Source organism: Rhinatrema bivittatum, chromosome 15 (assembly GCF_901001135.1).
Source record: "Rhinatrema bivittatum chromosome 15, aRhiBiv1.1, whole genome shotgun sequence".
Taxonomy (NCBI): Eukaryota; Metazoa; Chordata; class Amphibia; order Gymnophiona; family Rhinatrematidae; genus Rhinatrema; species Rhinatrema bivittatum.
Genome location: NC_042629.1, coordinates 50,903,957 through 50,925,422, shown reverse-complemented (window position 1 = coordinate 50,925,422; position 21,466 = coordinate 50,903,957). Strand labels below are relative to the sequence as shown.

The 21,466-nt window shown below is 42.2% G+C and overlaps 1 protein-coding gene across 1 annotated transcript in view; it reads left to right on the top strand.

Annotated features, from left to right (window-relative positions):
- The window catches only part of ABI3BP (ABI family member 3 binding protein), a 293,742-nt gene that overhangs the window by 68,099 nt on the left and 204,177 nt on the right, over window positions 1-21,466 (top strand). The gene's annotated exons all lie outside the window — the stretch shown is intronic.

Sequence of the window (21,466 nt, the reverse complement as noted above, 5' to 3'; positions counted from 1 at the left end):
CCTCCAGAATAAAATAATTATCACTAGGAAATGTAAAAGCCTTGTCATGTTTCTACTTTTCCAAAACCTTGATTTCTGAAAGAATTTGGATACAAATATTAACTCCTAACCATCTAATGGGTTCTACATTTAGCAAAACAGTTTCTCCTATTTTTAATGCATAATTTAGTAGCAATTTTCTACTACTATCTATAAAAGTAAAATCTTGCATCCATCTATTATCACACTAGTCTGCAAGTATACTATATTCATGAAGCTGCATCTTCAACAGGATTGAGAATGCTCATTTTCCAGTTGACATACCCAACTGGAAACCCAATGCTTATTCTTAATTAATGATAGATAAGCTATTCAGTTGAATAACTTGTTTCATGGCCATAGACCTAAATGTTATGTCGGAGCCTGAAAAAGTGTTTTACAACTCTTTCTTTATTTATAAATACACAAAAAAGACTGTATTTATTTTTTATTACTAAATAAATATCCTCATTCATTCTCAATTGCTTGAAGGCCATGAAAGGACTTGACTTGATTAAGCTTGCATTTCTTTCAGAAGTCAATGAACACAACAAGGGATTGAATTAGAACAAGTTTGGTGCTTCTGTTCACAAGTTTCAATCATCAAGCCTTCAACTTTAGCTATTGTCTATTCATGCATCTTCTATATCCATTCATAATAGGGTACATAATTCAATTATCTTTAAAATAAAAACTACAAAAAAAAAAAAAATAATAATAAGGTGCGCATACATCTTAGAAGCAGGCACCTTATTTTCAGAAGTTGCAATATTAGCCAGGAATTTGCTCCCTTGTGACTTATGACACAGTATTGAATAGTGAGGTTATTAGCCAGGAATACATGGTCTGTGACTTCTCTGTGCCATAGTCGCTACTCGCTAAGCCTAAGGAACAGGCTTAAACAAAAACCGTGTATCACAGCAAAACTTCATTTTTGCATGATACTTTTCAGGTTCTGCAAAACTATGGGACTCTTTTTAAATCTGTTTGTATTCATCTGCATATTAGCAGTGTAGCAGGATTTATACAACTACAACTTTATTAAACTGGCTTAAATTGATTTAGGGGTTTCCTGCCGCACTAACCAGGACAGGTTGGGCTAAAATTGAAATACTGAAGGATCAGGCCTTTCACTGACAATAAGTTGAGTTGTGTGCTCTGAACAAGATGATAACCTGTTTTAAACAGTTGTTTTTGTAGTTTTGGGTATTTTAATAATCTTTAAGAACGGGAGCAATGTTTTATTTGGTTTTGTATTTGCTGGAAATTATATAAACTGTGCTTTGTTAAACCCTTTTTTTTTTTTTTTTAAACCACACAGTGGCCAATCCAGGGTTCAGTAGAAATTATTTCTTCACAAAATAAAAAAAACAAGCCATCTTTGGATCCAAGGGTGCTCTGCTTTGTTAAATTAAAGAAATATTACACCAGAAAGCTCCACTGAAGCACGTCCTCCCTTCATGTGCTTTGCTGCTTCGTGCAAAGTAGCCCAAGGCAGTCAATATAGGTCTGTTTGCCAGGCCTTGTACCAGATTTCTCATTATGGTACTTCATAGAAATAATACACCCGTACCTTTTCATATTGGCTTTCATGATACAGTACGTAGGGAGAGGGGTTGATGGAAACTGTGAACGCAGGCTTTCTCTCTGGTTCTTTCTCCACGTATCGACCCTCTTCCTTAATGTTTCCCACCTTGCCTCGTCTGTGATGATTTTGTGACGTTTTGTTGTTCTAATCTAATCTATCGCACTCTTTTTTTTTCTGCAGATCATCCCAGCAGGTTCGTTGACTTTGGTCTCTTCCAAGATAGTCTCTCTGACTCCTTTAGGATTTATTCTCTGCAGCTTTCCAGACTGCTTTCTCTTTAGCTCCTTCACTCTCTGCTATGCTAGTCTTGACCTTCAATTCATTTCCCCCCCCCCCCCCCCCTTGGCTCTTCACAAACTGCTTTTCCCCGTGGCTCTTCTCTATCTAAGATCATGTAGGACTCTGGCCATCCTCTCCAGATTTTGCTGATGGAAAGCAAAGCCCTCCAACTCCACATTCACATGTAAACCGATTCCCTTCTGATTAATTCAGGCCTTTTCTGCAAGGAGCCTTATCCATGATAAAATTAATATTGACATCATTGCTATGTGTTTTCCCCTACCTACTGTGCACTCATCTAACTTGCTCTTGTAGCTTTCTGCTCTTCCCATAAGTCTTTGATGCCAGTATAGGACTGCTAACATGAAGAGCTGTGCAACCTTTGTGTAGTTTATGCTCTTATGGATGACTGGTGACCGCTCATGCAGCTGGCAGCAAAGCCATCGTAGGAAGTCCCGGGCCTTTGAGACAGACTGCCACCATTCTCCACAGACCTGAGCGAAACACACAATTCTGGCCCTTTTTGTGCAGCAGCAAAGTCCAAGACAAACAGAAAACAGTTCTTCTGCCATCAGGCATTTGAAACCGAAACAAACAAGGAAGTTTCAAAACTTGCAAAAGATTAGCACTTAACATCTTGTGCCCAACGGCATTTCAATACAAGCAGAGGAATTAATTTGAGGAAATATTAATTTGTTCCATTCAGCGTTCGTGGGGATGTTGCCTTAATTAACCAAAGCTGGTGAGAAAATGACAACGGTTTTTCTTTGTTGAGCCGCCCGCAGTGTTGATAGGGTTTCTGGCTTGTACTACTGCATTTTAACCCTAACCTTGCCCAAATCTTTTGTGTGGTGTCTCAGCACCACATCTCAGTATCTGCTTAGAAGAAAAAAATGGTGCTTCTACCCACAGAGCAAAATCTACAGTCAAATGTATTAAATATAAACAGATGCAATTAATTAGTGCATGTGGTCTTTGTAAGAAGCTATTTTAATTCACTGTCTAGCAATGTTCTGATTAATTAGTGAATCTTCATAAATGTTTGCTGTATTAGTGCTAAGTGATTATTTCACATATGCTATAAAATTGTGGGTGAGCGAGTAAATAAATATGTAGAAATCTAATGGAAATGCAATGTTTGCAAAACTGGGATTTCTAACAATTCTCTCTCTCTCTCTCCAAGGAGACCCTACTTTTTAGTGATGGTAGCAGCACTGGCCCTGAATCCACTACCAAAGCTCAGCCTCTTTGTCTGATATTGCTGCCGGAATGTTCTGCCGCCATCTTAAACTCAATATGGTCAAGTCGGAGCTCCTTATCTTTCCCCCCAAACCCACTTCCCCTCTTCCCGTTTCTGTGGATACCGCTGTCTTCCTCCTAATACCTTCAGCCCATACCTTTTGGGTCATCTTGAACTCCTCTCTTTCCTTCTCTAAGTACATCCAAAACAACTGCTAAAATGTGGGTTGTTTTTTTTCTTTCTCTGTAATATCACTGACAACCATCTTGCTTCCTTTTTGAACACACTAAAGGAACTTTAATTCGCTCTCACATAGCCTTCTGCAACCTGCTCCTCACGGGTCTCCCAGAGAACCAACTCTCCAAACCACAATCTGTCCAAAATTCATCTGCGAGACTTATGTTTCGCCAGTGTCACCACGCCCGTATAACCCCTCTTCTCAAGCCACTTCGTTGACTCTGCCCGTTCCCACATACAGTTCAAGCTCCTCTTGCTCACCTACAAAAGCCTTCACTCTGCAGCTCCTCACGACCACTCCTCCCTTCTCACCTTGTAAACTCTGCTCACTGGGCAGTTCATTCCTATCTGTGCCCTTCTCCACTCACGCTGCCAGGTCCCGACTCTGTGCTTTCCACCTTGCTGCACCGTACTCCTGGAATAGTCTTCCTGAATTGTCGCACCATTGCTTCCTCGCTGGCCTAAAACCCATCTTTTTTGAGGCTGCTTTTAAATCCTAACCTCCGATTCTCCTACTCGCAGCCTTGTTGGTTTTAATGATTTTCTTAATAAGTGAAATTCCCAAAGTCTTGTTTGACTTGATTAGTCTGTAAGCTCCAGGGAGCAGGGATTCTCTCTAATGTGCACCAGTACAGCTCTGCCTATGTTGGGAGTAGCACGATAGAAGTGCTATTAGTAATGATACTATCTGGGTAACAGCTGCTCCATTCTATTAGTGCACACAGTATTTTGGTTTTGATTGAGAGCTATATCCAGCTTTCACTCTATATTTTCTTCCATACGTTTGTGCTTTTTAGTAAAAGTAAAATGATCTGAAGGCTAGTGGTTGGGAGCCTGATAACTTTCATCTCCAAGACCCAAATGTCTTTCCGTGCAAGCTTTTAACTTCAGAAAAAAGACATCTTTTGGTAGGTCTACCTATCCTGCAAGCTTATTTAGATATGTATATTTTTCCTGACAGGAAATCAATTTTTCTGTGTTTTCTTTTTTTTCTTGCTAGATACTACTTTATTTTGGACATTTTTGGCTTTTTCCCCTAGGGGGGAAAAAAAGTACTTAAGAGCCGGACTTCTTATAAACAAAAGAGAAACCTGAGCACTCGCTCTACATTTCACCAATAAATTTTTGTTCCATATTTAAAAAAAAAAAATAAAAAATCTGTTATGTTTTTCTGCTCCTGCCTTTGAGCTTTCGCACCATCCTGTTGTGGTGGTGGTGACGGGCATTGATCAAATGCAGGGAACTGTTGCAAACTTTAATACTCGGTGGCTTTGCCTTGTCACCGGATCACATGCCAACAGCCTTGACCGGCAGCCCCACGCTCCAGAGCTTATTAAGGGATGGCTAGCTTTGTCATAGCCGCAGCCTCAGCTGGCCCGCAGTGCCACAGAGCTGCGAGCGAAGTTCGAGGTGTGGTTAATCCAGGCTCTGGGAAGCTTGTGGTCTTCCAGTGAGACATTCTCTGAAACCCAACCCCACTGTAGCCTTTTTTTTTTTTTTTTTTAAGGCTCTGTTTTGCCGTTACCAAAACACCTTAATGCATCGAAACCTCAGCATGTGTTACTTTTCTGAAAGTGATATGGAAGAAAGGAATGATGATGTAACTTAATAGCTTATCCAGGATCTCCTCAGTTATTTGAAATGTGTTAGATGGGTGTCTAAAGAATAACTGTATGGGGAAATCGTTAATAACTTTTCACATTTAGATTTAGCATTTTTTAGAGTTTGAAAAGATTATACCATATGAGCAGATTTCATTTTTACATATTAATACATACTTTGAGGATAACTTTAAAACAGCTGCACAAGTGCCCATATATGCAAGTATATGGGCACGCAGAAATCTCTTGTATTTTATAACCCGCATGCATGTGATATGAAAGGGTTCTAAAATACGCATAAATGTACCAGCAACCTGGCACGTATGTAAAAAAGAAAATGCACAAATACATATTGTACTTATCCGGCTAGGTAAGTAGCAGCTTTATCTGGATAAATAGCTCTCATTGAGACGTAACTGTTTATCATACTTAGGGCCTGATTCACTAAGAACATTTCTCCCATTCTCAGGCCGATACAGTACAGTGCGCTCCGACGGAGCACACCGTTAGCCTGCTCTTGGATGCGCGTCTTCCCTTACCCCTTATTCAGTAAGGGGAGGAAAATGCGCGACCAACCCGCGGCACCTAATAGCGCCCTCAACATGGAAATGCATGTTGATGGCCCTATTAGGTATGCGTGCGGGATACAGTAAGTAAAATGTGCAGCCAAGCTGCACATTTTACTCTAAGAAATTAGCGCCTACCCAAAGGTAGGTGCTAGTTTCTGCCGGCACCGGGAAAGTGCACAGAAAAGCAGTAAAAACTGCTTTTCTGTGCACCCTCTGACTTAATATCATAGCGATATTAAGTCGGAGGTCCCGAAGGGTGTAAAAAGTAAAAAAAGAAAAAAAAAAAAATTTTAAATTGGGCTGGCGGCTGTCGGGCCGAAAACCGGACGCTCAATTTTGCCGGCGTCCGGTTTCCAAACCTGCTGACAGCCACGAGCTCGGAAACTGGACGCTGGCAAAATTGAGTGTCTGCTGTCAAACCCGCTGACAGCCGCTGCTCCGGGTCAAAAGGAGGCGCTAGGGACGCGCTAGTGTCCCTAGCGCCTCCTTTTGCCCGTTTCTACTGCACCACCTCATTTACATATTGCATCGCGCGCAGCGGCGTGTGGCCGGTGCGCGCACCGGGATAGCGGGCGTTTGTCCGCTCTCCCGCATTTTTACTGAATCGGCCCGTCTGTGAGTATGGGAAAATGCCTTGATGAATCAGCCCCTTAGCTAGATAAGCAGCACTTTTCATACATATAGTAACAGATTATATAGATATACACCTTTTTTTGCTAATAACAGACAGATACTTGATAATTCTGGGTGCCTGTCTTATCTATGTTTTGGAAAGGCAAGATTAATGAAGAAAACATGTACAAGAATGTGCTCACCATATGGGAAGAATTGATGTTCAAGCATTTAGATATGGATCTAAAACTCCATTAGCTATTCAATCTGTAAGGTATGTGTTGCGTTCGGTGGTCAGTGGGCTAACCCTGTGAACAGCCACCCTCGCCTGCCAGGCCGGACCCCAGTCACGTCAACACCGCTCCTTCCGTGGCTCGCTTTGCTTCCCTTCATGGTGAAATGCCACCTGCGTTCTTCGTTGCCGGACGCCGCTGACTCGCTGCCACTGTGCCTCCCCTAGGCATGCAAATGGCCTACACTGGAGAATTTAAAGGGCCTGTGGTGGGAAAAGCCCCGCAATGGGGGTTGATGACATCACGCCCCAGGACCTATAAGAGGCCTTCTGACCAACACCTCCTTGTCTCGACAACAGGTCTCCCTACTTGTGAAGCAATGCATGTCGTCAGCGATCCTTGTCTTCGGTCCCAGAGTTCCACCGTCTTCATTCTTCAGATCCAGTATCCTTGTTCTTCAGTTCAGCATCTTCTTTCTCCAGTCCCAGTGGCCTTGTCTTCAGTTATTCAGTTCTTCAGCGTGCCTTGCCTCCTGTGCTATTCCTCGCCATCCTTTGGATGGATACCTGGAATTGACCTTGGCCCAAATTCTGGACTCTCCCAACTGTTGACTGCCACCAACCACTGCCTGCCTCTTGGACGTTCTCGGATGCCGTCTGTTTCCGGATTTGCCGGACCTATCTCCTCTGATCCAGCAACCCCAATGGATCTCACTAGCATCAGCAAAGGCCCCCACCTAAGACCTGCTGGGCCCGGTACCCAAAGACTCAATGTGAGGAAAGCGTGAGCTGGTAAAGGCGAAGCTCTGGTTGGGCCGCTGCCTCATCTGGATCCGCCTGCTGACAGTGGGGACCTGCAGAGCTTTAAAATGAAAGTTGATAAAGGAGTGAATGAAAATATATTCTCCATAGAAAAAAAAGTCTCTCAATGAGTCCAGTGGACATTGCCAGCTACCGCACGCATTTTCTCTGTTCTCAACTTTACATCTTGAACATCAACTGCAGATCTGCATTCTGAAGTGTTGTTCTGAATCATAGACATTTAGTGGAGGAGAGGAGATCTCTTTTTAGTGCAAACATGCCTGAGATATTGGGTGCCTTTGTTATTACTGCTAGTTTACTTCTCTGGCACTTTTTCCAAGATGGCGTGTTGACTGATTGTAGGGCTTTTGCTTGTTTTTTCTGAGAGACTCCTCTTTAAAGATGTTCTGCTCTTGCCAGGTGACATCTCTCTAAGCTGGAAACAGGTTATGAGGGACAGCTGCTAACTAGGAGTATGTCCTAATGAAGAACTAGCCAACAACCCAATATACATCCTCCTCCTGTCTCCTCTTGGCTATAGACCAGTCCATCTGCTGCACTGACAGGTCCAGAATGTGTGCGCATGTTGGAAGAATCTTGGCATCAAAATGCACTCTAGGATGCATGAAATGCAAATAAAGCTAACTTTCTATGTTTCATATCACCCTTAGATCTTTTTTTTTTTGGGGGGGGGGAGAGAGTGGGGAAGTGGATACAATAGAAGAGAGAGAACTGCCTTGATTTCTGAGTTGGTAAATAGTTATTCTATCCATTTTTTTTATCTTCATCAGAAGCCCACTTAACCAAATATATACTTTCAGCACCTAAACATTTCTAACTCAGAGTGCCAGTGCCATGGCCCGCGTTTTTGCCCGTTCTTCATCAACTTGCTCGGATTATAAATGTAATTCCCTGTCTTCTCTCCTCAAACACTACTTAATAGTTTTCTACCTTTTTTTTTAAGGTCTAGCCTAAAATCACCCCATGTCCTGAAATGTCTCTGAGTTCCTAAATTCATTTCTCCACTAATCCGCTTCTCAAATGTTTTTTCTCTGAGGACTGAAAACCAGGGGAGCATAACTTGCTGGCCTCAGAGAGAACACATCATAGCTGAGGAATGAGTAGAAACTGAAAACCGTGTGGCATTTTGACAGACCGTCAATGGAAACGCTCCATGCTGGTAACGAGCAGGCTTTCTACAGTTAGGTTTTCGATGACCAAAGTCTGTCTTTTCTGTGTTCAATGCACCAGCAGACCCCGATGGGGGTATCAAGCAGGAGCAGAGCCAGAACTGAATTTTTAAGGGGTGGGGGGATACTGTGCTACCGTAGTTTCGGGCAATCCTGAAGTTTTAAGGTGCTGTGAGGAGGAGGAGGAGGGGGGATAATTATCTGGAGGAGACCAGGGTTCAAATCCCACTGTCACACCTGGTGACCTTGGGTAGTCACTTTACCTTCCGTTGCCTCAGCTACAAACTTAGATCGTGAGCCCTCCGGGGATGGGAAAATACCTACAGGGTCTGCTTGTAATCTGCTTTGAACTGCTGAAAAGTGGAATATAAATAATTAAATAAAAATCTGCCAAAAGTAAACAGGCTTTGATGACCTCATCTAACCAGGAGCACCCGACGGCAGTGTTGGTTCTCTCTCTGTTCGTGAGCTTCCTTAAAGGACAGGGGACCATGGTCTGGCAGTGGTTCCAATGTCTCCAGGCTCTCTTAACTGCTGTACCTTTTATAAGGGCCATTTCAGATGTGGCATAAGCTTGCTGCTAGGGGGAGGGGGCTGAGCCAAATGTAAGAGGCCACAGGCCTCTGAAGGCACTCCCCCCCCCCCCCCCCCAATTCCTGTAGCTAGCCCCTGGCAACCAAGTCTAAAAAAATAAATAAATAAACGCAAATCATTACCCAATCTGGAAAATGAAGTAGATGCCAGATTGTGCGAGACATCTCCATGTACCTTCCAGCTTCCTGGGACTTCTTAATCAGCTCTGTTTAGTGATGGTTCCAGTGATTAGCTGTGTGCGCCCAAGAGAGATTGAGTTGAATCCTGGTTTGAGGCTCTCCAGGATGATTAGGAAAAGGGCAAGAAAAGGATATTTGGAATCCCTTGAGAGGGAGCGCTTAGTGGGTACTTAGGAAAGTACTCTTCAGAGATCTATATCTGGCTCTCTTAGCCCCAGGACCTTGCTGAAAACAATACTTTCGTTATGTATGGGATGAAATTTGAGAGAAAATGGGAAACTTGTGGAGCACTGAAGGCTATGCATGACGCTGTAATAGGCCGTAAAGCTGGCCTTTCTTCATCTCTGACCTTCTTGCAGAAAGTATCCAAGCCACTGGGAAACTTAGAAAGAAAGGTCAACAAATATATTGTAGGTGAGACCATTTTAATGGGTTATCATCTATAACTTATTTGACCTTTTTTTTTGTACATATCCAAACTAACGTTAATGTAACATAATTTGCAACAGCACTATTTTCAATATAGAAAGGAGAAGGAGTCTCATAGTAGTTAAAGCAGTGGGCTGAGACCTGGGGCTGTCTTGATAACCGAGAGAGAGACTGGGCAAACTGGTGAACTAATTGGTAAAACTGGGAATTTCCTTCACTTGTGCACGCTACAAAATTTGATGATTTGCACAAGTAAAATCCGACAAATACTAAGGAAAATATGCAATTTAAATTTCCTTGTGTAAATTATTAAAATTAGGAGCACAAATATGCGCGCATAGCAGATGTCCGCCACTTCTCCGGATACATTTTGACTTCTCCAGGTAAGTTGTGGTTTTGTTGCCACTTAGCCGGATAAATCTCAAAAGCCATTATTTATCCAGCTAATTAAGACTGCCAGATAAGTGTTAAAACACTGTTTATCTGACTGTATTGAAAAAACACGCCACATATATCTTTTAGATATGCAAACACGTTGGGTAGATTTACATGTATTTTATATATGTGCACATTTGCACGTACAGTATAATATACATATGCACTGCTTTAAAGATATCCTCCCTGATAAGTTTCTTGTGAAAATTACTAATAATGTTGTAAGGATTTTATGTTTTATTTCTGTGTGATCTGATTTGAACATGGCCTAGGCAGTACAGAAATATTTTAAATATATTAATGTTGCCTTGAATGTTATTTGGAAAGGCAGGCTAAAAATCTCAAAATACTATTATTGCATGCAGTATGTACGGAAAATCATTCGGTTATAACCTGCCTAGTATTGGAGACAGGCAGGCTATACATTTTTTTTAAATAAAATAAAGAATAAAAATAAAGAACTTGAGAGGACACAATTTGGAAATTATTCCATTCCATCTTCAAACCGGAGAGATTTTGTCGGGAAAATCTCCGGAAAGGGCTTAGAATCTCTAGCGTGGTAAGTAAAAATCCTTCCTCCCCTTTACAAGAGAAAAATACCTCTCCTCCCGCTGGGAGTGTGTGCAGGTCTGGGTTGTGGAGGGGACTCTGCCCTTCTTCCTGCTCACCTGCGGAAAGCGTGCGGTCTTGAGTTAAACTCTATGCTAGGAAGGGGGTGGGGCTGTGGAATGTGACCAGAGGACCACCAGTTTGGACAAGTCCATCTGTATGCATTAATGATGGAGAAATTGGCGCCAACTCCAAAGGTAGGACTGGAGAGGTGGGGCCGGGGTGAGGAGGTTCAGAATAATCGGAACTGAACGACCACAGCCAGCGAACAGCTCGGATAAATCTGAGACATTTTTGCAACTTGACTGTGTGAAACTGTGAGCTTTTTTTTTTTTTTTTTCATACAGCTCCAATTTCTAAATTGGTCTTGCGCTACATCATAAGAGAACACCTCAAGTTGCGTTGATGTCCTCCAATATTAAGTTCTCACCCATCTCTTTGTACAGGGTTTTATCCACTAGTCTGGTGGTTCCGTAACTAGTCTTGGGGGGGACCCTCGGCCAGTCATATCCTGAAAACCTGACTGACTGGGGGTTCCCCAGGACAGGTTTGGGAACTTCTACACCAGTCCATTTCTCCTCCACCAGTTCATACTGTTTGCCACATTTCCTCTCATGAAAGCTCCTAAGCTGCTTTCCTGTTCCCACCGCTCTTTCCATTCAGAACCTGCTAACATCTGGGGGGAGAGAACACATGTGGAATTAACTCAGCTCAAGTTTCCATGTCACATTTCATTTTTCACAAAACCAGCTCTATTTTGGTTTCTGCTAAACACTGCTTGTGAAATCTTGCATCAGGGGACATGATCTCTCACACTTTTTACTATCAGCCCACTCCTTTTCTCTTTCACTGGGTTTCTCCTGTTTGCTCTGTTGTCCTGGATACAAAACAGCCCTTAATAGACAAAAGTTCTAATCTACCCATGGGCAAGAGATATAGCAGCATTTTCTTTTCACCAAGTAAATGGGAGAAAGGGAAGTCAGATTATTCATGAATATATCAGAGTAATTTTTTTTTAGGTTTGATCTCATTCTGACTTTTTCTTTAAAAGTATTTCAGCCATTCAGGAAATGTGAACTTAATGTTTCTGGATCCATAGATGAGCTTTGTAGCGTTGTGAGCAGAAATGTTTGTTTTGGTCTCCGCAGGGTTCACCAAGTGATTAGAGGCCACGTGAAATGGACTGATGTCTTGGTATTCCTTCTGTTTTGGTCTACAGCTAGAGATACTAGTGGATGCAAGCCCGCTCTTCTGGTTAATTGCTGATTCTATATAGTCTAAGTCCAATTGATTACTATTAGCTCTGTGCTATCTGACAGACAGACAGACCTGGTCGTTCCCTTAATTTGTAGCTTGCTAGACAAACCCGGCTACCACTCTTTCTTTCCTTTCTTCATTATTGTACCCTTGTAGCTTGTGGATATCCCCATGGCCTACAGTGTTAGGTTTCTGCTTCTGTTTCACTATCTCATTCACTTTTGTTTGCAACTAAGGATATTCTGTGCTTATCCCATGCCTTCTCGAAGTCTGTTGCTCTTTGACTGTTTTAGCATCCATCACCTGCTCTGGAAGGATCTATCCTCACATGTTCTAGAACTTCCTTGTCACTGGAAAAAAATTTCCTTCTGTTGAATTGTCAATACCGTTCAGGTGTTTGAATGCCTCTGTCTTATCTCCTTTCAGGTGTCCATGTTAGGTTCTTTAATCTCATCTCCTCGGGGGTTTTGGTGCAGAAACTTTGCACTATTTTGGTAGCCCTTCTCTGGACCGTTCTGTATTTCCTTCATGAGGCAAGGTTAGGACTCTTCAAAAGTTAAAATAATAATAATAAATTAATAATAAACTAAAAAGACTTGAAGTCCCCATGTTTTTCAGATAATAGACTAGGGGGCACTCCATGAAGTTAGCATGTGGCACATTTAAAACTAATTGGAGAAAGTTCTTTTTCACTCAACTCACAATTAAACTCTGGAATTTGTTGTGTTAGTGCAGTTAGTTTAGCTGTGTTTAAAAAAAAGGATTGGATAAGTTCTTGAAGGAGAAGTCCATTACCTACTACTAATTAAGTTGACTTAGAAAATAGCCACTGCTATTACTAGCAACGGTAACATGGAATAGACTTAGTTTTTGGGTACTTGCCAGGTTCTTATGGCCTGGATTGGCCACTGTTGGAAACAGGATGCTGGGCTTGATGGACCCTTGGTCTGACCCAGTATGGCATGTTCTTATGTAATGCTACATTTATCTAAAGTGTTCATGTACGGAAGAATAAAGTAATTTAACCCTGTTTTTGATGTACTGCTGGTAAATTATTGATGCACTAGGTTGTTTTAAATAAATCTATAATAATAATTTGGATTTAGGTTGCCCCTTTGGGCAAGAAATGATGGCAAGTGCAACAGAGAAGCAAGAACTGCTCCAAGTAGAGGTCTTTTAACACCATCCGGAACATTCCCTTGTGATGCTGTAAATTCTCTTTGGGGGAGGGGGAATTTCAAGATTTCCTCTAAGTACAAAACAACTTACAGTACACACTATAGTATCTTTCCATTGTCCCAGCTGCTTACACATTACTTCTATGATTTAACTTATTATTTTGGAAGTCTTAGGGGGTCATTTTCAAAAGGGATCGCATGCGAAAAGTTCCTTTTCAATTGCGATCACTAAATCGGGGGCGGAGTCAGGGCATCGTCCGCACTGGAAGAGGAGGAGTCGGGGCAGACGCCACGAAAAGACATCGCTGACGGCGAAAAGGTAACAGTACATGTCTAATCAGAAACACCACATGAATGGGGTAGCACAATTTTTTATCATTATATTTTTTTAGTTATATTTGGAAGTCATGACCTAGACATTGTCCTTAGTTTTTGTTGAGCAAAAAAAAAAAAAGTAAAATTCCACCCTCTGGCATGAATGGATGATTAATAGCATGTTTAAAATTGTGGTATCTTTGGTTACGTAAATAAAAGGGTTTCCAGGCATTTCATCTGGGTTCCTAGAAAGTTTCATCAGGTGCTCCATCCACCCCGCCAACCACCTCCAACCGCTCATTTAGATGTCAGCCTACACAATGCACGAGGTTAACTAGACTTTTAGTGTGCTACATTTATGAAATATAACTTATTTAGCTGGTGGCACAGAAGAAGATTTCGCAAGTCAATGCATTTTTAAAGGGGGAATGCTCATCTTTCAGGAGACGGCTGAGACAAAAGGGTTGGTCGGACTGCAATGATGAGAATGGCAGATTAATGGAATGTTGGTTCTGGTCTGAAGGAGCGCAGGTTCTGCCCCCATGGAGGTACAAAAATGGAAGACCCTCCTCCTACTGTGGTGGTTTGATTGTTCTTTCAAGTAATCAATAAAGAATGTTTGGCCGATGCCAGTGCCTAATGAGAAGCAGTAATGGCTGCCTGGAGAATCCTTTCTCCTTGATTTCTTCCAGCACAGTGTTTGTGTTGGCAAAAGCTGTTCTTGTTATTTTTTTGCATAAAAAAAAAAGGCACAGATAAATTCCATCTTTTAGCAAATGATGGCCTAATGGTGATTTGTTGCTGTGCCTTCTCCATGGTAACAATCACGCTGTTGACACTTTAATTAAGGGAGATCATAAAGCAGGATTTTTATTGTGGTTTAGTACAAAACCATGCTTACTTTTCCAAGGCTAGAATCCCAGAAGGGCCATGAAAAATGAGTTTCTGAACTGAAAAGGTGAGGAACGTGGGGGGAGGAGATCCAGGATGAATCTGGAAGGGTGTGCGCTCCCACTGACTGCTTGCCAGCTTTGGCTACAATTTGTGGTCTTGTCTGTTAGGAGAGGTGCGCAGGAAACTTAGTCAAACCCGAAGCAGTTGGATTTCAGCCAAGTTGGGTTTAACAGAGATTGGGGATGTTTTCACCCAGATCTGATGGAGAATTCTATTCCATTTTCCCAGGTGGATCTGGGGAAAATCCAAAGTGAATTTGAAAAATCTGCTCCAGACCCTTGGGGGAAATTGTGAAGCAGATCCTGCCAATCTGATGACGTCCACTTCAGATTTTCTGAAAACCCAAAGCATGTTTTTTTTTGGATCTGGTTTAGATTTTTATTTTCTTAATAAACAATAAAAAAAAAAAAAAGTTTCTCAAGTTGATTTCAACAAAGCTTTGAAATTTTTCCAGGTTCATAAAATTATTCAGTGAACCTATTTTATGGATATAGGCACATCTGTGTTTTGTTAAAATAGTATTTTTTATCCTACAGCATCATAGTATAGCGTGCATATATGACTGTAGAATATTGTCCTGCTAAGTGATGGGTAACTGGTCACAGGGACTAGTAAGATACCAGGATCTGACACGTTGGCGGAAGTACACTGTGTACAGTAGTATTTACTAGCTCAAGACTCAATTCATCCAATAGCAGTGTCAACTTGTCGTAGATTACCTGCTTTTGGAGCACAAGTGGGTATTGATTGGAAACAGTTTGCAAACCACTGTATGTGTGTTATCAGGAGTGAATTTTTATTTTTCTCTGCACAGCTTCTCCTACTGATTTCTGTATTGTGGCTTGCACCTTGGGTGTCACTGTTTTTCGGGCCTCACTGCCCTGGGACGTTTTTTCTCAGGTCGAACTTTCTCTGCACCTTGGATAAGCTTTCAGGGTCTCCTTTTTGTTTTTGCTTTTGCGTGGACCTCTTGGATCATCTCAGAGCTCTTAAATGGAAAAGCCGAGAACCAGTTTCTCAGAGCATATTTTAGTAATGATGTACTTGACCTGGTCCATCATTGCCCAGCACTTTTTTTTTTTTTTTGGAGCAAAAGAAGATTTATAATTTATTTTACAAGTACTGTAAACATTATCAACTTTCACATACTATAGCAGTCTGGTAAAATAAAAGAAAAATTCCTAACATGTAATTGGCCCCAGATAGGGTGTCATATTCAAAAAAAAAGTTACAAGCTGTTCTTTTCTTGAGCAAAGGCTGAGTAACTGGGATTCATATTTGGGAACCAGGCCTGCTGGGTTGGATCATTAGTTCCCCTGACTGGTCACCTGGCATTCTCCAATGGTCATCCAGCCCACGTATTAGCCAGTCTGACCCTGCTGAGCCAAGTGCTCATAGCGGTGCGATGTGAATGCTGATTCATTGCTTCCCTATTCATAAATAAAACACTTGATTTTAATACTTTCAGCAGACTGGTATGTCAAATATCTTCCTATTGCATTTTGCTGAAAACAGAGATGTATGGGAAAGCTGACGGACTACTAACAGGAGAATTCTATCTCCTATTGCATAGGGTTTGTGCTGTTTGATGGCAGATGACCAGCAGCGTTAGAGCCACAGAAAAAAACTAAGTGAATTTTTGAAAACGAACCCCTTATGACTGGGAAGCGGCTCCTTAACTCATTATGAGCCATAAAATTCTACCGCCTGTCACCTTGTGATTACCCATTAACTGCCTTCCCCTCCCCTCCTACCTCCTACCTGTATCATTGGAATTTATGAATAAATGAATTTATGATTCATTTATGGTTTTTGGTAATGTCTTTGCTCATTCTGTTCAGAGTTGAAAAAGAAAGTGCTAGTTCCCGAAATCTAGTCAAGAATAAGTTAGTCCAATAAAAAGATACCATCTTTATTTATATATGTGTAATATATTTTGTTTTGTTTTAATGGCAAATTTTATTTTTCTGGGAAGATGTCTGTAAGCTAAATGGAAGGAAGCAATTAGGAGGTAATTTTGAAAGGAGTCGCGTGCGTAAAGCGCACTTGCACGTGAATACCCTATGGACAATTCAATGGCTTATTATTGTAGTAATTTTCAAAAGCCCATGGGTAAAGTGCATTTATATGTCTAAAATCCAGTTTTATGCATGTAAATGATTTTTAAAATTTCCCCCAGAGACGGTAACTTTCAAACAGCGGCGTGGGGGGAAAATGTACCCACGTATTCTGGCCGGCACTCAGAGACATGTGAGTATGATATAAAATCGGCTGTATGTGCGTACATGTGCACATAATTTTACATGGATACATGCAAATGCTGGCTCTACTGAGTAAGTGGGGGGATTTTATTAGATACGCGTGCTGTCGCAATAGCCCTTTTTCCCAGTTCGCTCCCAGTTTGCCAAGTTAATGGATCAAATTTCCTAACTCCTTGTTATTTAACCTCCCTTTTAACCCCGACCCTAAAAACCTTGCTGACTCGCCTAGTTTTTTTTTTAAATTTTAATACTAACACGCTCTCCATAGCAGAAGTAAAATTACGCGGTAGGGGACCCATAGGTGTGACTATGTGCGTAAATACTTAGGGGTAGATTTTTAAAAACCGCGCGCGTCCATGTGCGCGCGAACATGGACGCACAATTTTATAAAATCCTGGTCGGCGTAGAATTTTGCGAATTTGCATGGCGATGCTTCGTTGGGCTTCCCCGGTTCCCTACCCCCAACCCTAACCTCCCTTTCCCTATCCTAGGCCCCCCCCCCCCCCCCATTTTTGTAACTTACTTTTTGCTCCTGCAAATGGCCGCTGTACCGGGAGCCTCTAGCCCCGCCCCCCCCAGACCGCCTCTTTGCCAAGGCCCGGCTCTTGTGTGCGTAACAGGGGTTATGCACGCGGCTGGGCCATATTTCAAATGCATGCGGTGCGCGCACATAAACCCTGTGTTTTACGCACAGGGGCCATTAAAATCCGGCTGTTAATGCGCACATTTCAAAGTGACTTCCGAGAATGCTCAAGTTCTGCCCAGACCATGCCCACGCCCCACCCGTTTTTGATTTGTGCGTGTACCGGGAGATACGCACGTACTCGCGCGATTATTAAAATCCGCATGGTGCACACTGGCCCCAGACAAATGCATATCTACTGCTTTTGTGCACATAGGGCTTAAAAAATCAACCTTTATGACTTTAGGTGCTGCGTGATGCATCTGCTGTGTAATTTAAATTTTCATACAATTTCAAGGGCAATGTAATGCCAAGTGATTGACTATCTCTCTTGTATTCCGTGCCTCTTGGAATATTCACTTCAGTCAAAGAGCACAAGTGTGTGAATTTACAGAATATTCATTAAATTATTGATGGTGAAAATATTTTCCTAGGCGATGCAGTAATATAAAGTCAGTCCCAAGTCTCAAAGATTTTTAAATGTGAAAATATTTTTATTCATCAAATCGGCAACTCCTTTGCTCAAAAGACACAAGATTTTTTCAACACAGGGTCCCCCGACACGGACCCGTGTTTCGCCTAACGCGGCTGCGGGGGGGGGGGGGAACAGTATTTTCTTTTTGGCATTCAAAACTTTAATTCTTAGCGTCTTAACAGCATTTCTGGCAAGGATTACTGATTTTGGAGAGCAGTATTTGCTCCGTCTGATGTTTGTGAAAATATTTTCCTATTCATGCAAAGTTGTCAAATTTTTTTGGTCCGTTTTGCTCTGCTGGAACCTGCTTTTTTGCACTACTATTTCATCACTGAACACTACCCTTGATTCTAACGTGATATAAGAGGGATGAGAGATTTCTTCGACTGAAAAATCCATCACTTCATCTTTGACTCTAAAACCCTATTCTCTGCTCTCACCAAATCAGCTCCACCAACTATCCCGGATGACCAAGCACTAAGCAAAGCTGCAGAACTTGCTACTTACTTCAAGAAAAAAATCACCAACCTGATAACCCCACTGATCTCAACCAATCCCCAGTCGTCCCGTCCCCCGTCCCCCCCCCCCCCCCCACCTCTCACCTCTACAATCCACTGTGAATCAACTTTCGAAACTTTTGAGCCAACGTCATCTCTGGAGATAGAAAACATTCTCAAGAAGCTCAAACCATCCTCTCACCCATCCGACCCGATACCTTCAAATCTACTCATCTCCATCCCTAAAACCATCGCTAAGCCCATTGCCGAAATCATAAATTGCTCCCTATACAAGGGCTAGTACCAGACTCGCTAAAGCTTGCTACTCTCAAACCCCTTTTAAAAAAAAAACAAACTTGTCTGCAGCCGATCCTGCAAACTTCCACCCTATAACCAACTTATCATTTATTGCCAAACTCCTGGAAAAAATCGTCAACAAGCAACTCACAGAATACCTTGAGGAACACAAGATCCTCACCCCATCTCAGTTCGGTTTCCACAAATCATTGAATACCAAATCCCTATTAATCTCTCTAAGAGACACCATCCTTTTGAACCTAGAAAATAAACAACCATTTCTTCTCGCTCTTTTAGATCTATCAGTGGCCTTTGACACAGTGAATCACTCAATACTCCTAGATCGGCTAGCAGAAATAGGCATCACAGGAGCTGCTCTCAGCTGGTTTAAATCCTTCCTAAGCAACAGGTTCTTCAAGGCCAGAATTAACAACAAAGAATCCCACCTGGTCAGCTCCACCCTGGGAGTCCCTCAAAGATCATCGCTCTCCCCAACTCTTTTCAACATCTACCTCCTCCCGCTCTGTAACTTACTTGTGAATCTAAAGCAAACTCACTATATCTACGCCGACGACGTTCAAATACTCATCCCAATTAAGGAGTCCCTCACCAAGACCCTCAGCTTCTGGAATAGCTGCCTCCAGTCAATCAACCACCTTCTCACCAGCCTCAACTTAGTACTAAACACCAAGATGGAGATCCTCATCCTCTCCCAGGATGACAGCTACGGACCAACCAACATTCCACCTACATCTCAAGTAAGTTTCTCCCAACGAGTGAGAGACCTGGGTGTCATCTTGGACAACCACTTAAACCTTAAAAAATTCATCAACAATACCACAAGGGAATGTTTCTTTAAATTACAAGTCCTAAAAAAGTTGAGACCCCTTCTCCACTTTCAGGATTACCGCACAGTACTCCAATCCATCATCTTTTCAAAACTCGACTATTGCAACTCCCTCCTTCTCGGACTCCCAGCCAACTACATCAGACCCCTACAGATGGTACAGAACTCGGCCGCTAGGATTCTGACTAACACCAACAAAAGAGATCACATTACCCCTATCCTTCGGAACCTTCACTGGCTACCAATCAAATACAGAATTCTTTACAAAGTTCTAACGATAATCCACAAAGCCTTTCACAATCTTGCTCCACTCAATCTAAGTATCCCTCTGCGTCCCCACTCTTCCTCCAGACCAGTTAGAAGTGTCTACAAAGGCACTCTATACACCCCTCCAGCTAAGACCTCTTTAAGGAAACGCGCTCTTTCACCAGCTGGCCCCCCACAATGGAATGCTCTCCCCCCGGACCTCAGTCAAGAACCGTGCCCGCTGACTTTAAAAAAAAAAAAAAAGAAGCTCAAAACGTGGCTATTCAGCCAAGCTTTCCCCTATTCTGATGATCACCACACCATATAAAGACAGTAACACCCTGGCCACTCCTACGAACATCACTCCTTTGGATATCTATCTCTCTCGCCCGTCTTGAGCGTTGGTTATCCTTCTCATAACTGGCCTCTTTATTGTCCTTGACCCCTAACTGCAATCAGGACTTTCTGCCTCTTTTCTTTTCATTACAACAAATGACTTAACTCAGACTGGCTTAACTCCCTACCCTTCCCTCCCACCCCTGCTCTTTCCTTTGCTCCACTAGTTCCTACCTACCTCCTGTTCTCACGGCCACACAGTCGCCTCCTATTATCCTCCGTTATATTTCCCCTTATTCTCTCACCCTTGTCCCGTATGCTCCCGACTTCATTTATTATCTGCTGGTTATTACTATCTGTTAATTTTAATTGTTAATATCCGAATTACCGTTATAGTTGGTGCTTTACTTGAATGTCATATCAGCAGTTTTTATCTACCCCAGGTATTTATTTTCATGGTCCCCAGTTACGTTTAACCCCTGTTCCATGTAATGCTCTTATGCAACTACTGTTTCACTGTAAACCGATGTGATATGTATTTGCTACATGAACGCTGGTATAGAAAAATTCTAAATAAATAAATAAATATTTTTGATGGACTTTTGAAGCAAGTGCTGCTTGATTACAGTACCCTGCTAGAAGGTGGGTTTAGACAGATACTACCTGTGTCCTGAGCCCCAGCTGGCTATTTAAGTACTGGAGGTTCAGTGATTTAAGTACAGTCAGAATGGTCAGTCTAGAAACGATTAGCCTTTAATAATAATAATATTAGGATTTTTAGTTCACCTCTCCAAATTATGTTCAAGGCAACTTACAGCATAATTAGTATTCATGTACAATAAATTCCTGCCCCATAGAGCTCACAATCTAAGAACCTGTGGCCAGTGACCTACCCAAGGTCACAAGAATGTCAGGGGAGGGAGTGGAATTTGAACCCTGATTCTCAGCCCATTGCTCTAACCACTAGGTCGCTCCTGCCACCCTTTTAAACGATAGTTGGGACCCTGAACTTTGTATTACTTTTGTCTGCCCATGGGCGTCCCTGCTTGCTGGTTTCTGTATTTTCCATAAACCCCTTTCAGATTTAGATGAAGTAGTCTGCTGTTCTCTCAGGCTAGACTTGTAACTTTTGTATTCTGGCAGTCCCCTGTGCTGGCAAGAGTTGAATAGGGGCTATCATCACCTTGCAAGCTATGGAGCGACACCCCCCCCCCCCCCCCTCAACTAGAACTCTGCACCATATTGAAAAAGGATCTGAGTAAGACAAATAACAGAATAGCAATACTTAAAGCACTTCAGCACGTTTTGTTGACTTCATAAATTGCTGTCGCTGTATTATCCGTGCAAAAGGACTGTCTTATTTTGCCTTGCATAAATAGACTGCTCCGAGTCATGGCAAGTGAGAACCCTTCCAGTAACACTCAGCTATTTGTCCCTTGGCTTTTTTTTTTTTTTTTCTCTTTTCCACGCTGGTATTCGGAAGAGGCTCGTGGTTATTGTGACACAAT